This window comes from Augochlora pura, chromosome 7 (assembly GCF_028453695.1).
Source record: "Augochlora pura isolate Apur16 chromosome 7, APUR_v2.2.1, whole genome shotgun sequence".
Taxonomy (NCBI): Eukaryota; Metazoa; Arthropoda; class Insecta; order Hymenoptera; family Halictidae; genus Augochlora; species Augochlora pura.
The window spans coordinates 18,228,477-18,246,393 of NC_135778.1; the positions used below are offsets into that span (position 1 = coordinate 18,228,477).

The following is a 17,917-nucleotide window of genomic DNA, read 5'->3' on the forward strand; positions in this document are numbered from 1 at the left end:
ACTGCGATGTACTTTCTCTTGGCCGGAGCACAACTAAATGGATTGTGAGAAACCCATCGGCGCGTCTTACACGTAAGAACTTAATACATTTAGTCTTGTTTGAGCTGTGTAACAATACCTAAAACACCTCGAGGAGCCTCTCACGTCACTGTCTTGAAATAAAAACAGCGTGGATCGCCAGGAAGGATGGCTGAGCCAGGTAAATCACACCGTCGCCACGTAATTAAATTCCACGGTTAACGAGTTTGATAATGATCTCGCTTCGCCCTTGTCCCTTGTAGTTAAATTCTTTGAAGCCACTTTTTTAGCTGCACGAACATCGAGCAAACAAAATGCGGACTGAGGCGAAAGGAATCAAATGCAAAGGATTTTGTAGTATGTCAGGAGCAGTGATTATGCATTAGCAGACCAATAAACCAGATTTGTTTTACGAAATTATAAAATAGTAGGAGCCAATTACCGTGGAGTGACCGGTTATCAAGCATTCACAAGACGAACAGCGGTGCTAATCGATTACGATCCAATCGATTCATGTTGGTCGCGGTATTTTGATGCCAGGGGCTCATGCGGGGCACCTACAATAGGAGCGTTTGATAATCGGTGTCGGGTTGTGCGTTTTCTAAAGATCGTTCCTGAAAATTGGCGCGACGAAATCCGACATTTCGCGTGAAACGATTCGGTGGATGGACCGGTGTTGAAGTCCCTCAAAACGCCGGTGCACATTCTGCATCGCTGCGGTCACGCATACGGATCGAGACATGTAGCTCGAAGCAACTCCGGCGAATCAAAACATTTCTGACCGCATCCTTGCGGCGATTGCGACTGATGGTATGTCCATAACGCGGAACGACGGAACGGAGCTCACGCGCGCAGCATCCGTCAGTGGCTGGGTGGGTCTGAGAACCCTCGGTCAGCTCCTGAACCGAATGGTTCGCGGCTTATTAGTTTCTCTTACCACGTCATACGTTCCCGTCGTCCGCCCCGAGGACATCTGGCCGATTAATTATTCGTAACGTCGGCCCATCGGGTTCACCGATCGCGGAATTTCAACGACACCTCCGTAATACGAATCGCTAAATTGATAAAGGTAAATTCGAGGAGGACCCGCGCGCGCGCGCGCCGAGCAACACACGAATTACTTCATTATCTTTATTTATTCAGACCGCGGAAAATTGGCCCGGGGTTCGTGGCAAAAACGCCGCGGTTTCTACAGTCGACCTCCGTCGATAAATTCGAACTAAAGTCTATTACATCTGAAACGTTTCAATATTGGTGGTTAAACGTTGTGATCCAATCATCGACTTTATGCATCATTTCGTTCGGTTTCCCGGGCTACGGATGAAACCCCGGAACGCATACATTCAGTGTCAGCTGCTAATTTCCTGATGGCCTGATTTTTCTGATGCTGCTACTTAAACATTGCGCGCGTCGAGCAAACGTTGCCGATGGGCGCTTGCTTGCCTGATAAATGCGATTCCGTTCGGAGCCGCTGATATTCGGTCAGAGGGAATAATTACCGTGGAAATATTTCTGATTGTCGTACTAATAATTAAAGTGTTCGTGTTTGTGCACGATAAATATGCAAAAATGTTGACAGCGATGTTTTTGATAATTTTATGGGACCACGCTTATGCTTTTAAAATAAACTCGACATTGATTCACTTAATAAATTAAATATATCTGCAGACATTTCTTTTCAGTCTTTCTGTCCCCTTCTCCTTTCTTTTTTCTTTGATTATTCAGTCATACCATTGATAATATAGGAACCCAATTAACCTACCAACAATTTTATTAATTTATTAACAATAGTATAACAGGCGATGTTATAATCACAGGTATTAAACTTTTTAATTTACGATTATTGAGATAATAAAAATACTTTCACACAGAATTCCTATAAATCGCTAAAGATCCGTGTAAATATATTATTGTTACTTATAAGAAGTAATATAAAATAGTTGCTTTCAAAGCTCTACAGATTTAATGTTAAATTATTAAAATACGAACACAAGATTCTACACATATTTCGTAATATAACTCGTCATTTGTTTCTCATTCGATTAACTAATTGCCTCAGATCGTTTTATTATTCAAATACAGGGTGGGGCAATAACTATTGCCACCTCAAGTATCTTCGAAACTGTAAGTTTCACAGAAATATTTGCTGAAACGAAATTATATGACCTTGTGTAATAGGTCGTTGAACTCGTTTTAAGATCCTCTATCATGATACGGAAGCAAAAACAGACCGATCCATTTAAAGAAATGAAGGTGACCTTCAAATGTCCAAAGTACCTTCACCTAGCAAAAAAACTATTATCGCCACCGGATGGCCCCCTTCGTACTGTGCAATTTTGTTTCAGCAAATATTTCTGTGAAACTTATAGTTACGAAGATATTTGAGGTGACAATAGTTATTGCCCCACCCTGTATATCAACTCATATAAATGAATCAATTGGGGTCTTAATACGTAGCTATAATGAAGAAACTGTAGCTTTTTATACAAAACAAACATTGCCTAAGTTAATTGTAAGAAACGTGAGATAAAGATGTCTTTGCACATTTAGTAATTTTAATAAGTGGGAGATAATGCAAACATATTCTCAAATACTTTTGATTGTTTCACAGTTCTGTTTTTAAGCCCTTGTCGTACTTTAACGAGTCAGTAATAATTAATAATAAGCTGTTAGGTGTGAATATTCATCCTTTAAGTAGGAATCAAATTTTATTCCTTATTAAAAATTCTAATAACAGTAATTGTAAATAAAATGGTACGGCAAGGGGTAACATAATAATTTTGTTCAGAAAAGACAAGCAACCCGGAGTGTAATGTCCGAGAGCAAACACAATTGAACGTTTTCAGAAGCGACTTTAAAATAAAGATAAGAAAGAATCGGATGCGTCGATGCTTGGTCTCGAGGCCTGACCATAACAGTTCAAAGACACGAGGGGATTTCAGCTTTCCATTCCAGGTTTCAAAGTCAGCCATTTCTACGGGCGTTACACCGCGAAATCTTTGGTAAGGATACTTCGGTTTATCGCGTCTTTCAAACACCCAGTTAACCGCGTGCGCGTACTTATAATAGTGAACTATATATTGTAAGCAAAATGAATTATCTAGCTACGGAAATGCTGTCGATTGTGTCGTTAAGCTAACAAACGTGAATCATGAATCAGTTGGGGTGGCCCTTACTATATAGGAATGAGAACTCATAGTTGTCCTTAAATTAGGTAATTTGTTTTTGGTCCCTTTTTAATGATGTGACCACTGCTTACTGCAAATTTCGCGGGGGTAGGATATACAGTCCACTATAGCTTAAACAATGCCGATAACTTGGTTATCTATGGTTTTACTGTTTTATTACTCTTAAGGGTTAAGACACTAGACATTACCAACAAATAATTGAAAATATTACGGAAATCCATCAATACCGATTTTAAATTTCGCAAAAGGTTCGCAGTCTGCCGACGACTGCAAGTTTTGTACCGTTGGGTGACTTCATAGGGTGCGAAGAGTATAAAATATGACTGAAGTCTTGTTTCCGGTGACAATGCAACAATGTTATGGTAGCAGGAAGTTGGCGGAAACTAGAAGAGATGACGAATCACGGTGTGGGAGCAGACAAGCATACATTTCGGATGTTCGTTTATGCAAATTGCCACTTACTGGGGAAATCGTTTGCGGACTCCGCTACCATAGAATAAAATACATAACGAGGCGGCAAGGAAGAGTGAGAGGACACGCTGGTGAAGAACCCGAGTGCAGCTAGCGGAAACCCACGGTGAAATACGCCGGGGAATACAGGGGCGCGTGTACAGTGAGGGTGTTTCATGAGGTGCATAATGAGCAGACATCAAGGGGTCCTTGGGATCCAATAATTCAGCTTCAGGGACCAACTTTTTCTTTAAGACAAAAGCTTTCAATTACTCGGAAGTGACGGTTCACAATTGGCACAAGGTAAAAGTAAGGAACAACTACTGTGAACGAGACCTTTCTGTTTATGACAGGATAACAAGAAAGCTGAACGACCTATCTCATCCTAGTTTGAAACATTTGTAGGACAAGTTCTTCTACCAGCGAAATACACGAGGTCAATGAATTTTTTAAACAACCATTGAGATTACGTGTAATAATATAAGATATGTAATTGACAGTATGGTTACTGATAAATAGACTACAGATTTCAAGCATATTTTATAACAATTACTGGATTAAACAGAGAGCTATAAAGACGTTAGAAGAGTTTATGAATATGTGTGCAATATATTCAATTTATTGAAATTATTAAAAAATGAAAGACTTCATCTGATTTACGTTTCTTACAATTAACTCAAACAATTTTGATTTCGTTTGATAATCCACAATTTAGTGTAAATGTACCAGAAACATGCAAACTATAGAACCAACATATACAACAATAGTTTCCCAAACAATATATCCTGTGTATTGAAACCAGCGTAATTTCAAAGCAGATAATTCTATATTTTCGACTTATTGACGCACATAGAAATCTCCTCCTTTCTAGTCGCGAGCACGACTTCTTTCATTCGCTCTCGTTTTGTGCTCTCATAAAAATTCACACCAAGGGATCAAAAAATTCGTGTCAACGGGTGTATGTGAATGCACAAGAAAGATGTCGTTCGAGACAGCCGTGACTACCGACCGCCTCTATAGAAATGTATAATACAGAATGATGCAGGCAGTACTCCAATTACCTGCAGTTCAATACTTCGAAAGTAAAGGGCAGAAGTATTGAAGTTATTTCAGGATACGTGAATTTTGATACTAGCTACGATTGCGTGCCACGTAGATATATAATTCGCTACTTTTTCTCCTAATTGTATTGGTTGAATTCGTATCCTTGCGAAATTCAAAATTAATAACAAAATTTCGACAAGATTTTCTGTGTTAAAATGTGACTCTGGTAATAGATAATACGACTAATAATAAAAATTGAAAATTCAAAAATTATAGAAAAATTAAATTAATATTTTCATTCGTACAATAAAAATGTTTATTAAGACGGTTTACTACAACCAAGAATATGCATCTGTAAAACAAGTATCTTAACTTCTGTCGACAAGTGTACAAAGATGGAAAAATAAATATGCAATGAAATGATTTTAAATATAATTAGAAATGATCTTAAGCAAACTATATTATGTTCTTTTTCACAAAGGTCAACCATTTGGGCGTTAAATAAGCAAGGAAAAATATCATATTCATTTCTGAAGAACCATACCGAATATTCCGTACATTTTTCACTCGGAGAGAACTTTCGGAGAGAAAAAACGGACATTTAGTTCTATAAATGCAAAGAAACTTTTTCTATTCATGTTTAGGGGAGAGATTGTTTTACTTCCATCGGGAACCAGATAAAATAGTCTGGTGTGCGCGTCGAACGCTTTCGGCGCATTTAACATTCATAGTTTACTTGAATAAAGCGAAATTAATGGCACTCCGGCAGCCGATGATTATGTTCTATGCATGCCGTAACGAACGTTTTTAGTATCCTCCGTGTAGATCAGGGAAAACGTTATCCCAGCGATGTTCTTGCATTTATAGCGACTCTGAGCGACCGCAGAGTCATAAATCATGGTTGAATTCAAGCTCGTACTTCGCGATAGACCAGCCTGCCGTGAAAGGGCAAGTGGAATCCCTTCTGGAGCAATTACGTTTCTCGAAATCCAGGTTTCTCCAAGGCGGTGAAGTTGCACAAAGCCGTGCCGACGCATGTCGTCGTTATTATTACGGTCGGAATAAATAACGAGTCGAGTAATTAGCGTTGAAAATAAAAATGAGCGCGCGGTTCGATTCCCGTCAGACAAAAGCGGGATAAAATCTTACTAGCTTAAGTTTGAATAAAACAATGTACAGTAGTTGGCCGCATTAATATTCGGACACCATCGTATTTGAGAAATTTTTACTCCGTATATTTACTGTTTGTTGAATTAATGAATTTACAGTTTTTTAATAAGTCAGCACACTTACTTTAGATTCTCCAAACATAAGTTTTATTTACGTAATTTGTATAGTTTTATTGTTAATCGATATTAAATGAACTAGTGCTTAATTATGACGTCGCAAAAATATTCGGACACTTTACAAATTACAATCTGTTCATTGAGGATACACATATACTTTAACAAAGATAAATCGATGCTAATACTTTGTTGGATTGCCCTTTTGCCTAATTATATGGTTTAATCGTTTAGACATACTAGAAATAATTTTATTTAAATATTCTAATGGAATACTTGACCATTCTTCGGTTAATCGCAATTTTCATTCTTCTAAAGTTAGAATATCTAATTTTAATAATTTTAATAATACAATAATTATATCTAATATTAATTTCAATAATGTGCAAACACATTAAAAAATTTCTTAAATACCGTTGGAGATATCTAGTGCTTCATTTGCTTCAATTTATATGCTCCTTGCATTGTAAGGTTTTGTTAAGGTTTTTTGTAAGGTTTTAAGCAATGAAAATTGATATTTTTGTTGACATTTTATAAAATAAAAGTGACCATTGTGCAGGTCTTATTCACCTATTTGCAAATAAAATTCATCCCTTTGTAAACCAAATGCATTCGTTTGCAATTCAAATTCACCCCCTTGCAAGTTTCATTCAGCTTTTTGCAAATTAAATTCACTCATTTGTAACTATTTGTAATAACATTCGTATGAAATTTAAAAATTGTATGAGTTTTTATAAATAATTAATGAAAATTAATGATTTGTAATCAAATTTGTTTTTCTTCATAAATAAGTAGAGTTGGGCATTATTGATCTTAAATAAATATTTATCTAAAATTCTTATTCGAATAACAAATAACTACTTATTAAGAAAAATTAATCGAACAAAATTATATTTCGACAAATTGTTACTAAAATAATTTTTTATTCGATTAGATGTTTATTCGATAATGTTGAGTAAAAGTTTATTCGTTAACCTTTATCTCGCATCTATTATCTGAATAAGAACTTATCTAACTTTATAAATAAATATATACATATACAAATACATACTAAATAAGTAAATTGCACCAAAGTCGGTCAATTTTGTTAAAATCCTAAGAGATCAATTTGATTTGCAAACAGGTAAATTAAATTGGCAAATGTATGAATAAATCGTGCAAAATGTTATCTACAAAAGGATTTATTGTGTGTGTAAAACACGTATGATAATAAAAGAGAGGCAGTATAGTGCATAGAAAAAGTATAGTCCAAATTACAGTAATGATAAGAGACACTGAATCGAATTCTAGTAAGTATCTACATAATATCGAGGGTTGCGCAAGATTCAATGTAATATGGGTTATGCGCGGAGAGCAGAATTGTCAGAACTTCTGAATCACTCGTGAGCCGAATGTGTTGAACACAGGCGTTTGCGGCGAACAACTTCGAGGAAAAGTTTACGTGTCAATCGACTTACTAGACAACGAATCAAGATTCTGGAATTGGCTTCATTGTTGGAAAACTTTCACGTACCTGCTGACCTCGTGCACTCATTGCTATTTTGTTCTGCGGCGTAACCACGCCGCGCAGCGAATTCGCATTTCGACCAAAACAGTTACTGTTTCAGCAAATTTGCAAGTTCTTGTTATCTCCTTAATTTCTTCCACCACAGTGTTGAACTTTCAATTACGTTGTATGAACGGAATTTCATTTCCAGCGAATACCGGTAGACTTTAGATTGTCTTATAAACGAGGACACTTTAAAGCACTGTTCGCGAGCTGTCAAATTTCGAAAAAATTCCTTTCATCTGTAAAGTAATAAAATACAACAGATTCGCATTATGTTAGAGAAAACGATATACGCAGATTCCACGAGCGATCACAGCGACGCCTGTGGCGTGAAGCACGAACTTCTTTAGATTAGTTCAGATCGGTTCAGTTCTCTTTTGTACGTTCATCATATGTGCCCATAATTATGAAAGTGGTCTAAGTCATATATTTCTTGTTTCGAGATATTTAATGAATTGCATTTGCATAAATTAAAATATATTTTTACATTATGCGATCTTTTTATTTAGAATTTTATTAGTCTTGATTAATGGAAATTTATTATGAATATGAAATTTTGTGTGAATTTCATACGAAAATGTTGTTTTTAAAGTTTGAATTGACTTAGACCATTTTCGAAATTAACTGAATGTCCTATAAACGACTTAAAGCAATAAAGAACTATGAGTTTTATTTGAAACAATAACTTTAATGAAATAATTCATGCACATTTATTAATGATTCTAAAAAAGTAATGCATTTTCTATCATTTCGAGTTTTTAAGATTTTTAAAATGTTCCTGAAAAACTGGAGGAATGTATGGTAGTAAACACATAATATCTTTATGTTTTTCTTCCGATACTGGTCTTGTGGTGGTGTATAAAGGAAGATCCAAAACGTGGAATTCAGGAGCATTTAAAGAAGTTTTATAGAACATTTTATATGATTAATTTTTCACGAATCTCATCCATTGTATTTGCAGCCGAGAGATAGATTCGCACGCGGTATTTTTTCCTCTTCTTGTTGTTGACTCTTCCAGTGATTTCGTTGAAATATAATCCGGCTGCGACATTCGTTTTATCGAAAATGTATTTCTTCTTCTACGCTTTTCTATCGGTTCATAATAGTGCTCAGGGTTGTATAAGTAATTTGCTTATTTTATTTTCACCTCTATCAACCCAAAATCACGGTCATTCGGTAGAAAGGAATGACCCGATACCAAAAATTTCTAGTCTATTGTTTCAATATTATTATTGAAACGCCGTTTTCAAGTTATGTTTATGTAATTGCTTTAAATTTTTGACTTAGACCACTTTCATAATTAACACTAAATGAATTCCATATAATGTTGAAATTACAACCATCATCTAATAGTTCATTTTTTACGATATCGTAAAAATTACATTGAATACATTTAGTTTAAAATAATGTGGTGTAAAATAACTGATAAACTTATTTTTTTTAAATTTTCACTTAGACCACTTTCATAATTATGGGCACATATTACTACTGTACTCATCTTCCGCACATCGAGGTTATACATATATCTTCAATTTTAACTCCTACTTCACATATTGGAGTAAGTTAATATCTATGAAAATTGTCAATTTTATAGACGGATACTTGCTAGTTTCGAAGTCTGTGAATCATTCATGCTTGTGTTACGTACGAACCCGTTCATACCGTGCATTTTTTCAAACGTTCTATTCCTCGAAAATTCTTATCTCCCCTACAGCGACTAATTAGGCGGCGACCAGCGCGTTTTCAATAAACAGAAGGCCCCGAGAGTCGCAGCCTCCCACGCATCAAACTTCCACGAAATCACATAGATGAAACATAGACGAAACACTTCCACGAAAAAACCACGTAAACGCATTCCTGACTCCCAGATTCCACCGCGAATTTCGGGGTATAAAAGGGCCACGTTTTCTTCTCTCATCGGACAGTACGCATCCAAAGTTGGCAGGGTATAGACTATGTGTAATTCTTGTCAAAACTGTCAGGCTGTACGAACCCCCGCATTTCTCAGTGCGTGAAAACCGAGAATACCGGACTTAGGTACCGCGTTACACTCAAACACTTCAACATTTGTAATAGACTCAGTTCTTGTAGAATATACTCTAGTATTTTTATATTGAATCTTAGAGTCAAGTTTATTCATCATTCACATCCATTTCTCCCAGTTGCTAGTATCATATCCGACATGGTGTACCTTTTCGTCTCGAGGTACACCAATTAAAGAGTTACGTGGCTAAATATTCCTTATTCCTTATTCCGGCTCGTAGGCCCCGACGGTGAAACAGACGTCGGCTCATCTACGAGTTACCTTCCTGTGGGTCCCGGTGGTGAAACAGACATCGGCTCGTCCACACTTTCCCGTCATTGTGGGTTCCGGCAGTGAAACAGACGTCGGCTCGTCCGCAATTCTTTTATCGCACCTCCATCCTTATTCCGGCTCGTAGGACCCGACGGTGAAACAAACGTCGGCTCGTCCGCAATTGTTCAATCCTTATACCCCCAATTCTACCAATTAACGAATCCTCGGTCACGCACGACTGCCTTAGCCCTCGGCTCGTAACACCTGTTTAACCTCTTAGGCACGACACGTCACATCACTATAGTGGCTTTCGTGAATGTTTCGTCCTTTACTCAATTGTTTCATTAATTATTAATGTAAACGATTAAAGTGAAAGTGTATATGTACAATACGCTAAGAAAAGAATATATGTAATTAATACTATGTATAGATTTACAGAAAAAATATATATTTAGAAAGAATGGTAATTTAGTTATGAAAAACTTTGATTGCGCAAAATCCAGCCGTGCCTAAGAGGTTAGGGAACACTAACTGACCATAAGAGATAGAATAATGTCATTGCGTTTGGCTTTGTACCTGAAATGACACTTTGTGACTGGGTATTCCAAATTTATGATACGACTAACAATTCTCAGCGGTCATCATCCAGAAATTGTCATAATAACATCGTGCCTGTTGACAATTGACACGTCTCAGGCCATGCGCTGTGAAGTTTATGGGTCCGTAATCCTTTCAGTAGAAGGGAACAGCGCATCTAAAAGCTCTCACGGTGGTCCGACCTAAATAAAACTAAGTATCAAACGCTGTCTACGAGTGCTATTTCATATTTAACAGCCGTGGAAAGCATAGCTGATAGAAGGTTATTAAAACGTGGTCGTTTGTTTCAAGCCGCCGAACATATTTACTAATAAATAAGAGCGGCTCATTTATACAGGATGTTCGAAAAGTCATGGTACAACAATCCCTCGCATAAAACTCACTCAAAAATATGCAATGAAATTTTTTCACGTAGAGCTTCACTTTCGAGACAATCGAATTGAAAGATTCGTTATATACGCGTGCACTTAGACGCAGTCTGCTTCCCTTGCTCGACCTGTCAAACTCCACTGTAGCTTCCATTTGTGAACAATGTCAGTCACAATATCTTTGTGATAAATAAAAATATTCTCTATTAATTTCAAAAAAAGTTGATTAAAGATGTATCTCTTCTCGTAATAGTTTTAATTATTTAAAACTAACATGTCTTTATCTTTTTATACTTTTTATGCTCTACTTATTTTGTACTTCACGTTAACATTTTTCTAATAAAAAAATCGCATTCTAATAGGTAATTTGTAAGCATGAGTAAAAAAATACAGTAAGTTGCAAAAAAACTGATTTACTGCAGTAACTTACAAATCTCAAAAACGTCGTCTTTGATGTTGTATTTAACAAATAAACATTGTTCATCGGCATATCTAGTAAATTTTCAAAATCGAAATTTCCTCGAAGGCGAAGCCCTATCTGAAAAAGTTCTATTCTTTATTCTCAACCGAGTTTTATGAGAGGAATCACGGCTGTGCCACGATGTTTTCAACATATCCTGTATATGTGCTTAGAAGTCAAACTGAACTTCTTAATTGGAGCGCATATATTCGCCTAAAAGCTGTATATAGCGAGTATCTTATGCTAAGCGCATATATGCACTCTCGCAGAACTTGAAGAGTTAATGTCGTTTCTTGCAGAAAGTACAACAGATGTTTATGGAACTTGCGTAACGCAACTTTCGCGACGTAGACGTTACATGAGCAGCGGATCGCCCTAATTTTCATTGGTCCCCATATATTTTCAGCCAAGTGTATGGATTGTCAAGAAATTTTCTTCAGAAAAAGCATTTAATAGAGAGAAATAGTTATATAACTGTAACTGGAATAATTTACTATATTCGTAATGCTATTAGCATAAAATTTTATCCGAAGAATTGATTGGAAACGTTACTTGAAAAATTCGTCCAGCAAAATTGTGTTTACAATTATTATGTTATTTTCAAATTGTTGACATTATAGAGACTCTTTCATAAGGAATGTGAAAAATTTCTTAATTACGACAAAAAGAGATTTTGATTTATTGGCAAATAAATCTTTGACTTGCTTGCTAAATATTCGAGCACAAGTAACTTTTCCACTAATCAGTGGGAGGATGATTAAAATATATATTTGCTGTTCATTGTAGCGTTCAGTCCATTATCGAACTTCTGTCTGCGCCTCAATGTCGTCGACGTATCGCGATTTTCGAGCACGCTGTGGCGAGCAACCGCTAAACACAAATTTATCACAGTTCCAACAAATGATTTTTCCATTCGTTTGTCAAGGATATCTAACAGAAGAGTTGCAACAAAATCAGTTGCAATATTTTAAACATTTTTACCACATTCCCACGAATTCTCCTATAATTATTTAATTATTACTATTTTTTGTTTTTGAACGTTCACAATTTTTTTTAATATTGCCACAATATAATAATAATATTACTTAATAATAATTAATAACTGTAACTAATAATCGACACTGATAAAGGTAATAATAATTTCAATTAATATTAATAATTATTCATACAAATTAATAATAACTAATAGAAGAATTGCAACAAAATCAGTTGCAATATTTTATAGTATTTTCACCACTTTCCCACGAATTCTGCTATAAGTATTTAATTATTACTTCTACTAATTATTCCTTCGGGAAAGGATTTTTGTTAATCCGAGTCAGGGTCCGTCTGTTTTAACATTGTTCTTTCAAATGCGAGCAAGCTTTCAAACGGGAATTTTGTTATATGAAACGAATCTTTTTTCGGAGCGTTCCCGGAGCGCGGACACCTAAAAGCATTTGATCTCATTACGGTGAACAGGACGGTACGAAAAATCCATTACCTCGCTGCCATGCGATCGAAAATAAATCACGGGGTAACATCACCAGTTAAATCCACCATAAAATCCGGCGGGTATTAACAAATCAGGAAAGTACTTCTTCGGCCTTCCCTTTTTCACTCAGCTGGCTTAAGAGAATTTAGGAACCGACCGATGTCATTCTGTGTTCGTACCAACGGTTAACTATACGTTACTAACCTTACAGGACTCGGTTGCTTCCTTCCTCGAGAGCCTCTGCAGCGTTTCAGTGTGCGTTGATGCGCTCCTTCAACAGCTTTCGTTTGTCCACCACCACTCTGAATCACTGAATCCTGTTAAACGGACCACTGAATTACCGCCAAGAATAAAACAACCAATCAGAATTAAACTAACAAATAGAGTCGTTAAATAACGTTAAACGTTATTTAATATTTTTTCACGTTATTTAACATTATTTGACATTATGATAATGTTATTTAACGTTATTTAATATTACTTAACGTTACTTGTCGCTATGATAACGTCAACTAATGTTATTTAATATTTTTTTGATTGTCACAAAATTGTGACAACCGTATGATAATAATAATAATTAATAACTCCAGCTAATAATCATTACTAATAAAATTAATAATAATTTCAATTAATATTAGTAATTGATGATAAAAATTAATAAGAATAAAAGTTATCCAAACTCACAAATTCTATTGTTTGTTCTTAATTTATTTTTAAATCTAACAAAGCTGGAATGAACTCTCATTCTGGTATATATCGATCGCTCTGTTTCATCGATCGCACGATTTTTAGAAGTGGAAGTCTATTTCAGTAGAGAAAGTATATGCATGCATCCATTGTATTATATATCTTCGAGATGCTACATTTAGTTTTACATGTTTGCCCGAAAGACATCGGTGCCGAATGAAAGTTAACCAACACCGGAATACTTAAACAGGAAAGCAATGTCTAGAATAGCAACTGTGTCACTCCATATTTAGTGAACATTTTTAAGCTTGACTGAACTATAGCAAGTTACTGAACGATTATCTAAATCCGTGAGTCGACTTGTCTAGAATTAATCATTAAAACTATTTCTAAAATAGAAGCAGAAGTATTTATGTAATAAAAATATTCTTAAACAAAGTACTCTTATGTTTTTGTACTTATTGCGTTTGAGAAGCTTTCCTTTTCATTTTTGAATAGTTTTTCCATACAAAACAATTTTTGTCCACAAACACTTAAATGGATCATTTTGATTTTCGAAAGATAAATATAAGATACATCTGGATAATTCACGAATGTAGTCTTCTCTCTCCTCTTGTTTAACCCTTTGCACTCGAGTGGCGACTCAGTGACGCCATTGAAATTGTTGTAGCACGTTTCTAAAATTAGCTGAAGCTTGGATTTAAAAAATTGTTGAAAGTGTAATTGTTATGTGAGACACGAGACTCAATTTCATACGCGTAGAATGAATTTTGTTATACAAAATGGAAATACGAAAAAATTATTTTAGATTTCCAGTTGAAATGGCTTCGAGTGGAAAGGGTTAATATCTCAGGACTTTCAACAATTTCCCCTAAAAGCATTTAAAAAATTGACGCATCAAAATGAAAACCGAAACAAAAATGAAATCAAAGCGAACGTTCGCAATACGTATCGCAGAAATATTGGGGTGTAGAATTTCGATGAAAGTTAAAGACAGTAATTAACGTTCCACCAACATTTACTAAAACCGCTAGCGAAATGTTCGTCATGTGTTTTCGTCGCGGCAGTTTATTTTTAGAATTCCCTTTTGAGACGCGAGTCAGCGCGGCAATAAAAGGAAAACTGAAAAATATTCATGGGTTGATTAGCGTGCTATACACGCGGAGTGTTAGGATTTGAACGTGAAAGTTTTTTCTGTTCTTCGTTGCGCTCTTTCGTTAGGTTTCCTCCCCCTCGTTCGCGTCGCAATAAATCTAACCGAAAAATGCGGGAATGTGCCGAAACCTTAACTTCATTACAGCGGTGCGCTTTAATTTTAGCGGTCAGCGTCCGTGCAAAAGAAGGGACGCGCTGATGGCAGCCGAGAAAGAAGGACGAAATACGAGCGCGTCCGCGGTAACGAGTGTTGTTACGAACAAACTATCCCCCCGCCGCGTCTGAACAGAAAAAGAAGGGAAATTCGAATGTGCCGGCTAACTCGCTGCTCCACTCTTTTCACTGCCGGGACAGTGAAATTTTTTGCCGCGTCTCTGTTCTTAAATAAGGTACGCGCCTTACAAACTAACTTTTGGACCTTGAATTTCGGTAATCACTGATTCACGCACTGCGGAATACTGAACAGAGGATGTTAACAATTAAACTATGAACATATATCGGATAATCCCTTTGCAATAAATTCACAAATATGGTGACGATATTTTTATTGTTATAATAATGTAACGACGATTGGTAAAATAAGATATTATATTAATTTTTTTATAATAACAATATTTAGTATTTATTTTCAGTATTCTATATAATATCTTAATATATATGCCATTCCATTTAATAAATAAGTTTACCTTTATATGATTTCTACGTCTCCATTAATAACAAAATTATTATCATCATATTATATTGCATATATTTTACCGACAACGCGATTATAATTATTTTGTTATTTAATTATGAGAATATACAAAATATGCCAGATGTTCTCCTTTTGAATTTCAGGGTTAACAATCAGATATCATTGCGATTGATTCTATCATTACAATAAAATTGGTCAGAAAAATTGTACACAGACTTAAAAAAAAATAAATTTAACAATTTAAAAGTTCGTGACAAGATCATATATTAACGAAAGCAATATTTTTCTATGCAGCGCGATTATCAATTGGCAATTTAAGTTTTACGATAAAGCGACTTATTTCAAGTTTATAACGAGAATATAAAACACAATCTTAAATCAAATAAGTGTTGGCTCGTATTAAACATTTTTTTTGATTACTTTCTTTCGATCGCGTTCCTCTTCTTTTCTGACGGACGGAATTAACCGAAAAGTTTTTTAAAAAGCGAAATAAAGTTTAACGAGGGTAACGTTGAAGAAAAGCATACCACAGGAAAGATGACGAATGGAGACGAAGCATAAAGTGCTGAACAACTAAAATTTTCCTCCGTAATAGAGAATTTTATGCTACTTTCTACCGCCCAGATCTACGTGAAACGCATAAAGTGGACTCATTAATTTCTGGCCTAAAATATTCTGAAATTTTCAACGCCTGGGATTGACACGGGGGTCGCCCTGATTTTACGTTGATCTGACGTTGATATTTCTAAATGAAAAATGATACCTGAAATAAAGTATTCAGGACGATAGTGTAGTTTGTTAAATTCTTTTATGGAAAAGTAAACGAAATGGAAGAGTCAATAAAATCAATATGTCTTTTTTGAGAAGAATAAAGTTCGAAACCAGATCAAAGGTACAACAATTGATCACCGCACAGTAATTGGTTCCACTACCCTAGATTGGATTATTTTTATTGCGTCTAAATGGATTCCCTGCGTTCTATAACCATAATTAATTTATTAAATTCTTTCGTGAGAAAGTAAACGAAATGGAAGAATAAATAAATTCGATATGTCTTATTTGCGAAGAATAAAGTTTGAAATTAGATCAAAGGTACAACAATTGATCAGCACACAGTAATTGGTTCCATTACCCCAGATTGGATTATTTTTATTGTGTCTAATGAATTCCCTGCGTTCTATAACTAGTTAATAATGCTAAAGATAACACGGCAGTTATGTTGCAATATAATAAATAAGTTTGTAAATTGATATATAGGGAATTAATATTTATGTCACTTTAAGTAATGTATAATACATTACTTAAATAAATTTATTATATTTATTAACTAAACCAAATTTAGTTTATAAGTTATGTAAATTTAATAATATTTATTATATTACATTATATATAGGAATCAATATTATATATTCATAGTTCTTAGAGAAATGAATTGAAGCTAAATTATTTATTGATAAAAGATTAATACGTATAATCGCTTCGTGTATTTCCCATATTTAGAACACTGGAATGTATAGCTCGATAATATTTATTTCTTGCAACAAAGGATAATTTGATGAACCGACCAGAAAGGTGATACACCGTGTATGAATATAAATGAAGTATGTACCAGGTACCAGTTTCCTTTGAGGTTACGTTTCTTTGATCTACGAACTTCAGTTGCGTACGCTATGTAATACAAACAAATTTTTCTCTCTAATAACTATCAGCAACTAATAATTGTATTCGAATTTTTCTATTGAAAATAATAGTGTATGCATCTGATTTGTTATATGTAAAAGAAAACGTTTATCATAAATTTTATATTGACATAAGTAGACTATGTATTATTGCATGAATTAATATTTAAATATATTAACTGAGAATTATAAAAAATAGAACAATTATTATTCCTTTTGTGTAGTACTGGAGAATACATTTTCATTTACAATATATGTATAATTATAAACGTGGTAATTAAACCGTGGATTTTACGCATTTATGGCAATGGGAGTTAATGAAATAAAGAACAATGTCAAAAGTATGTCGAGATATTATTAATTCGCGCAATTTATACTTAATTTAATAAATCAATATGAACTCATTCAATTTATTAATAAAATACTATTTTATATTTAGTCAATGTTAACTATGTAACCTTTATGATGCTTTACATTTTCATATTACAATTATACAAATGTATTAATGAAAGTTTATAACGCGTGTTTTCATTATTTTCTAAAGACTTTTAATGTTTCGCATAACTTCAACTTTCGCTAACCCAGAAATATTGGATATTCCATTAATCCCGTGGGGTTTTTGTTTCACAATGAATTTCTTCCAATAAAAATTTCTAGTCGATAGGGTATTAAATACCATTCTATGGCTTTTTCATTTCTATCAGAATTGTTCTTGAACTTCTTTGTTTCAGTTAGCAACCATAAAGCGATCGGATAAAAATTATAAAGTTTCGAGCGAATAAACCGGGAGCTCTCTTTCAATAAACGTTTCAAAGTGTACAGCGAACTTTAAAAAAAAATGATTCTTCAAGATCTTAATCGAGCTACTCGTATACTTTTAGTAGATCCCTTTTTTTACTAGATCCTGTTCTTTTTAAAAGGATTTCAGCGAAATTTCCCTTTACAATGCTGCAGAACTGATGAACCGGCTTCAGC

General features: G+C 34.7%; 1 long non-coding RNA gene across 1 annotated transcript in view; it reads right to left on the reverse strand.

Annotated features, from left to right (window-relative positions):
* LOC144472887 (uncharacterized) overlaps positions 1 to 17,917 on the reverse strand; it is a 432,141-nt gene that overhangs the window by 237,882 nt on the left and 176,342 nt on the right. The window contains exon 3 of the long non-coding RNA XR_013494472.1: positions 12,932 to 13,044. This is a non-coding gene — a long non-coding RNA (uncharacterized LOC144472887). The remainder of the gene's footprint in view (positions 1 to 12,931; positions 13,045 to 17,917) is intronic.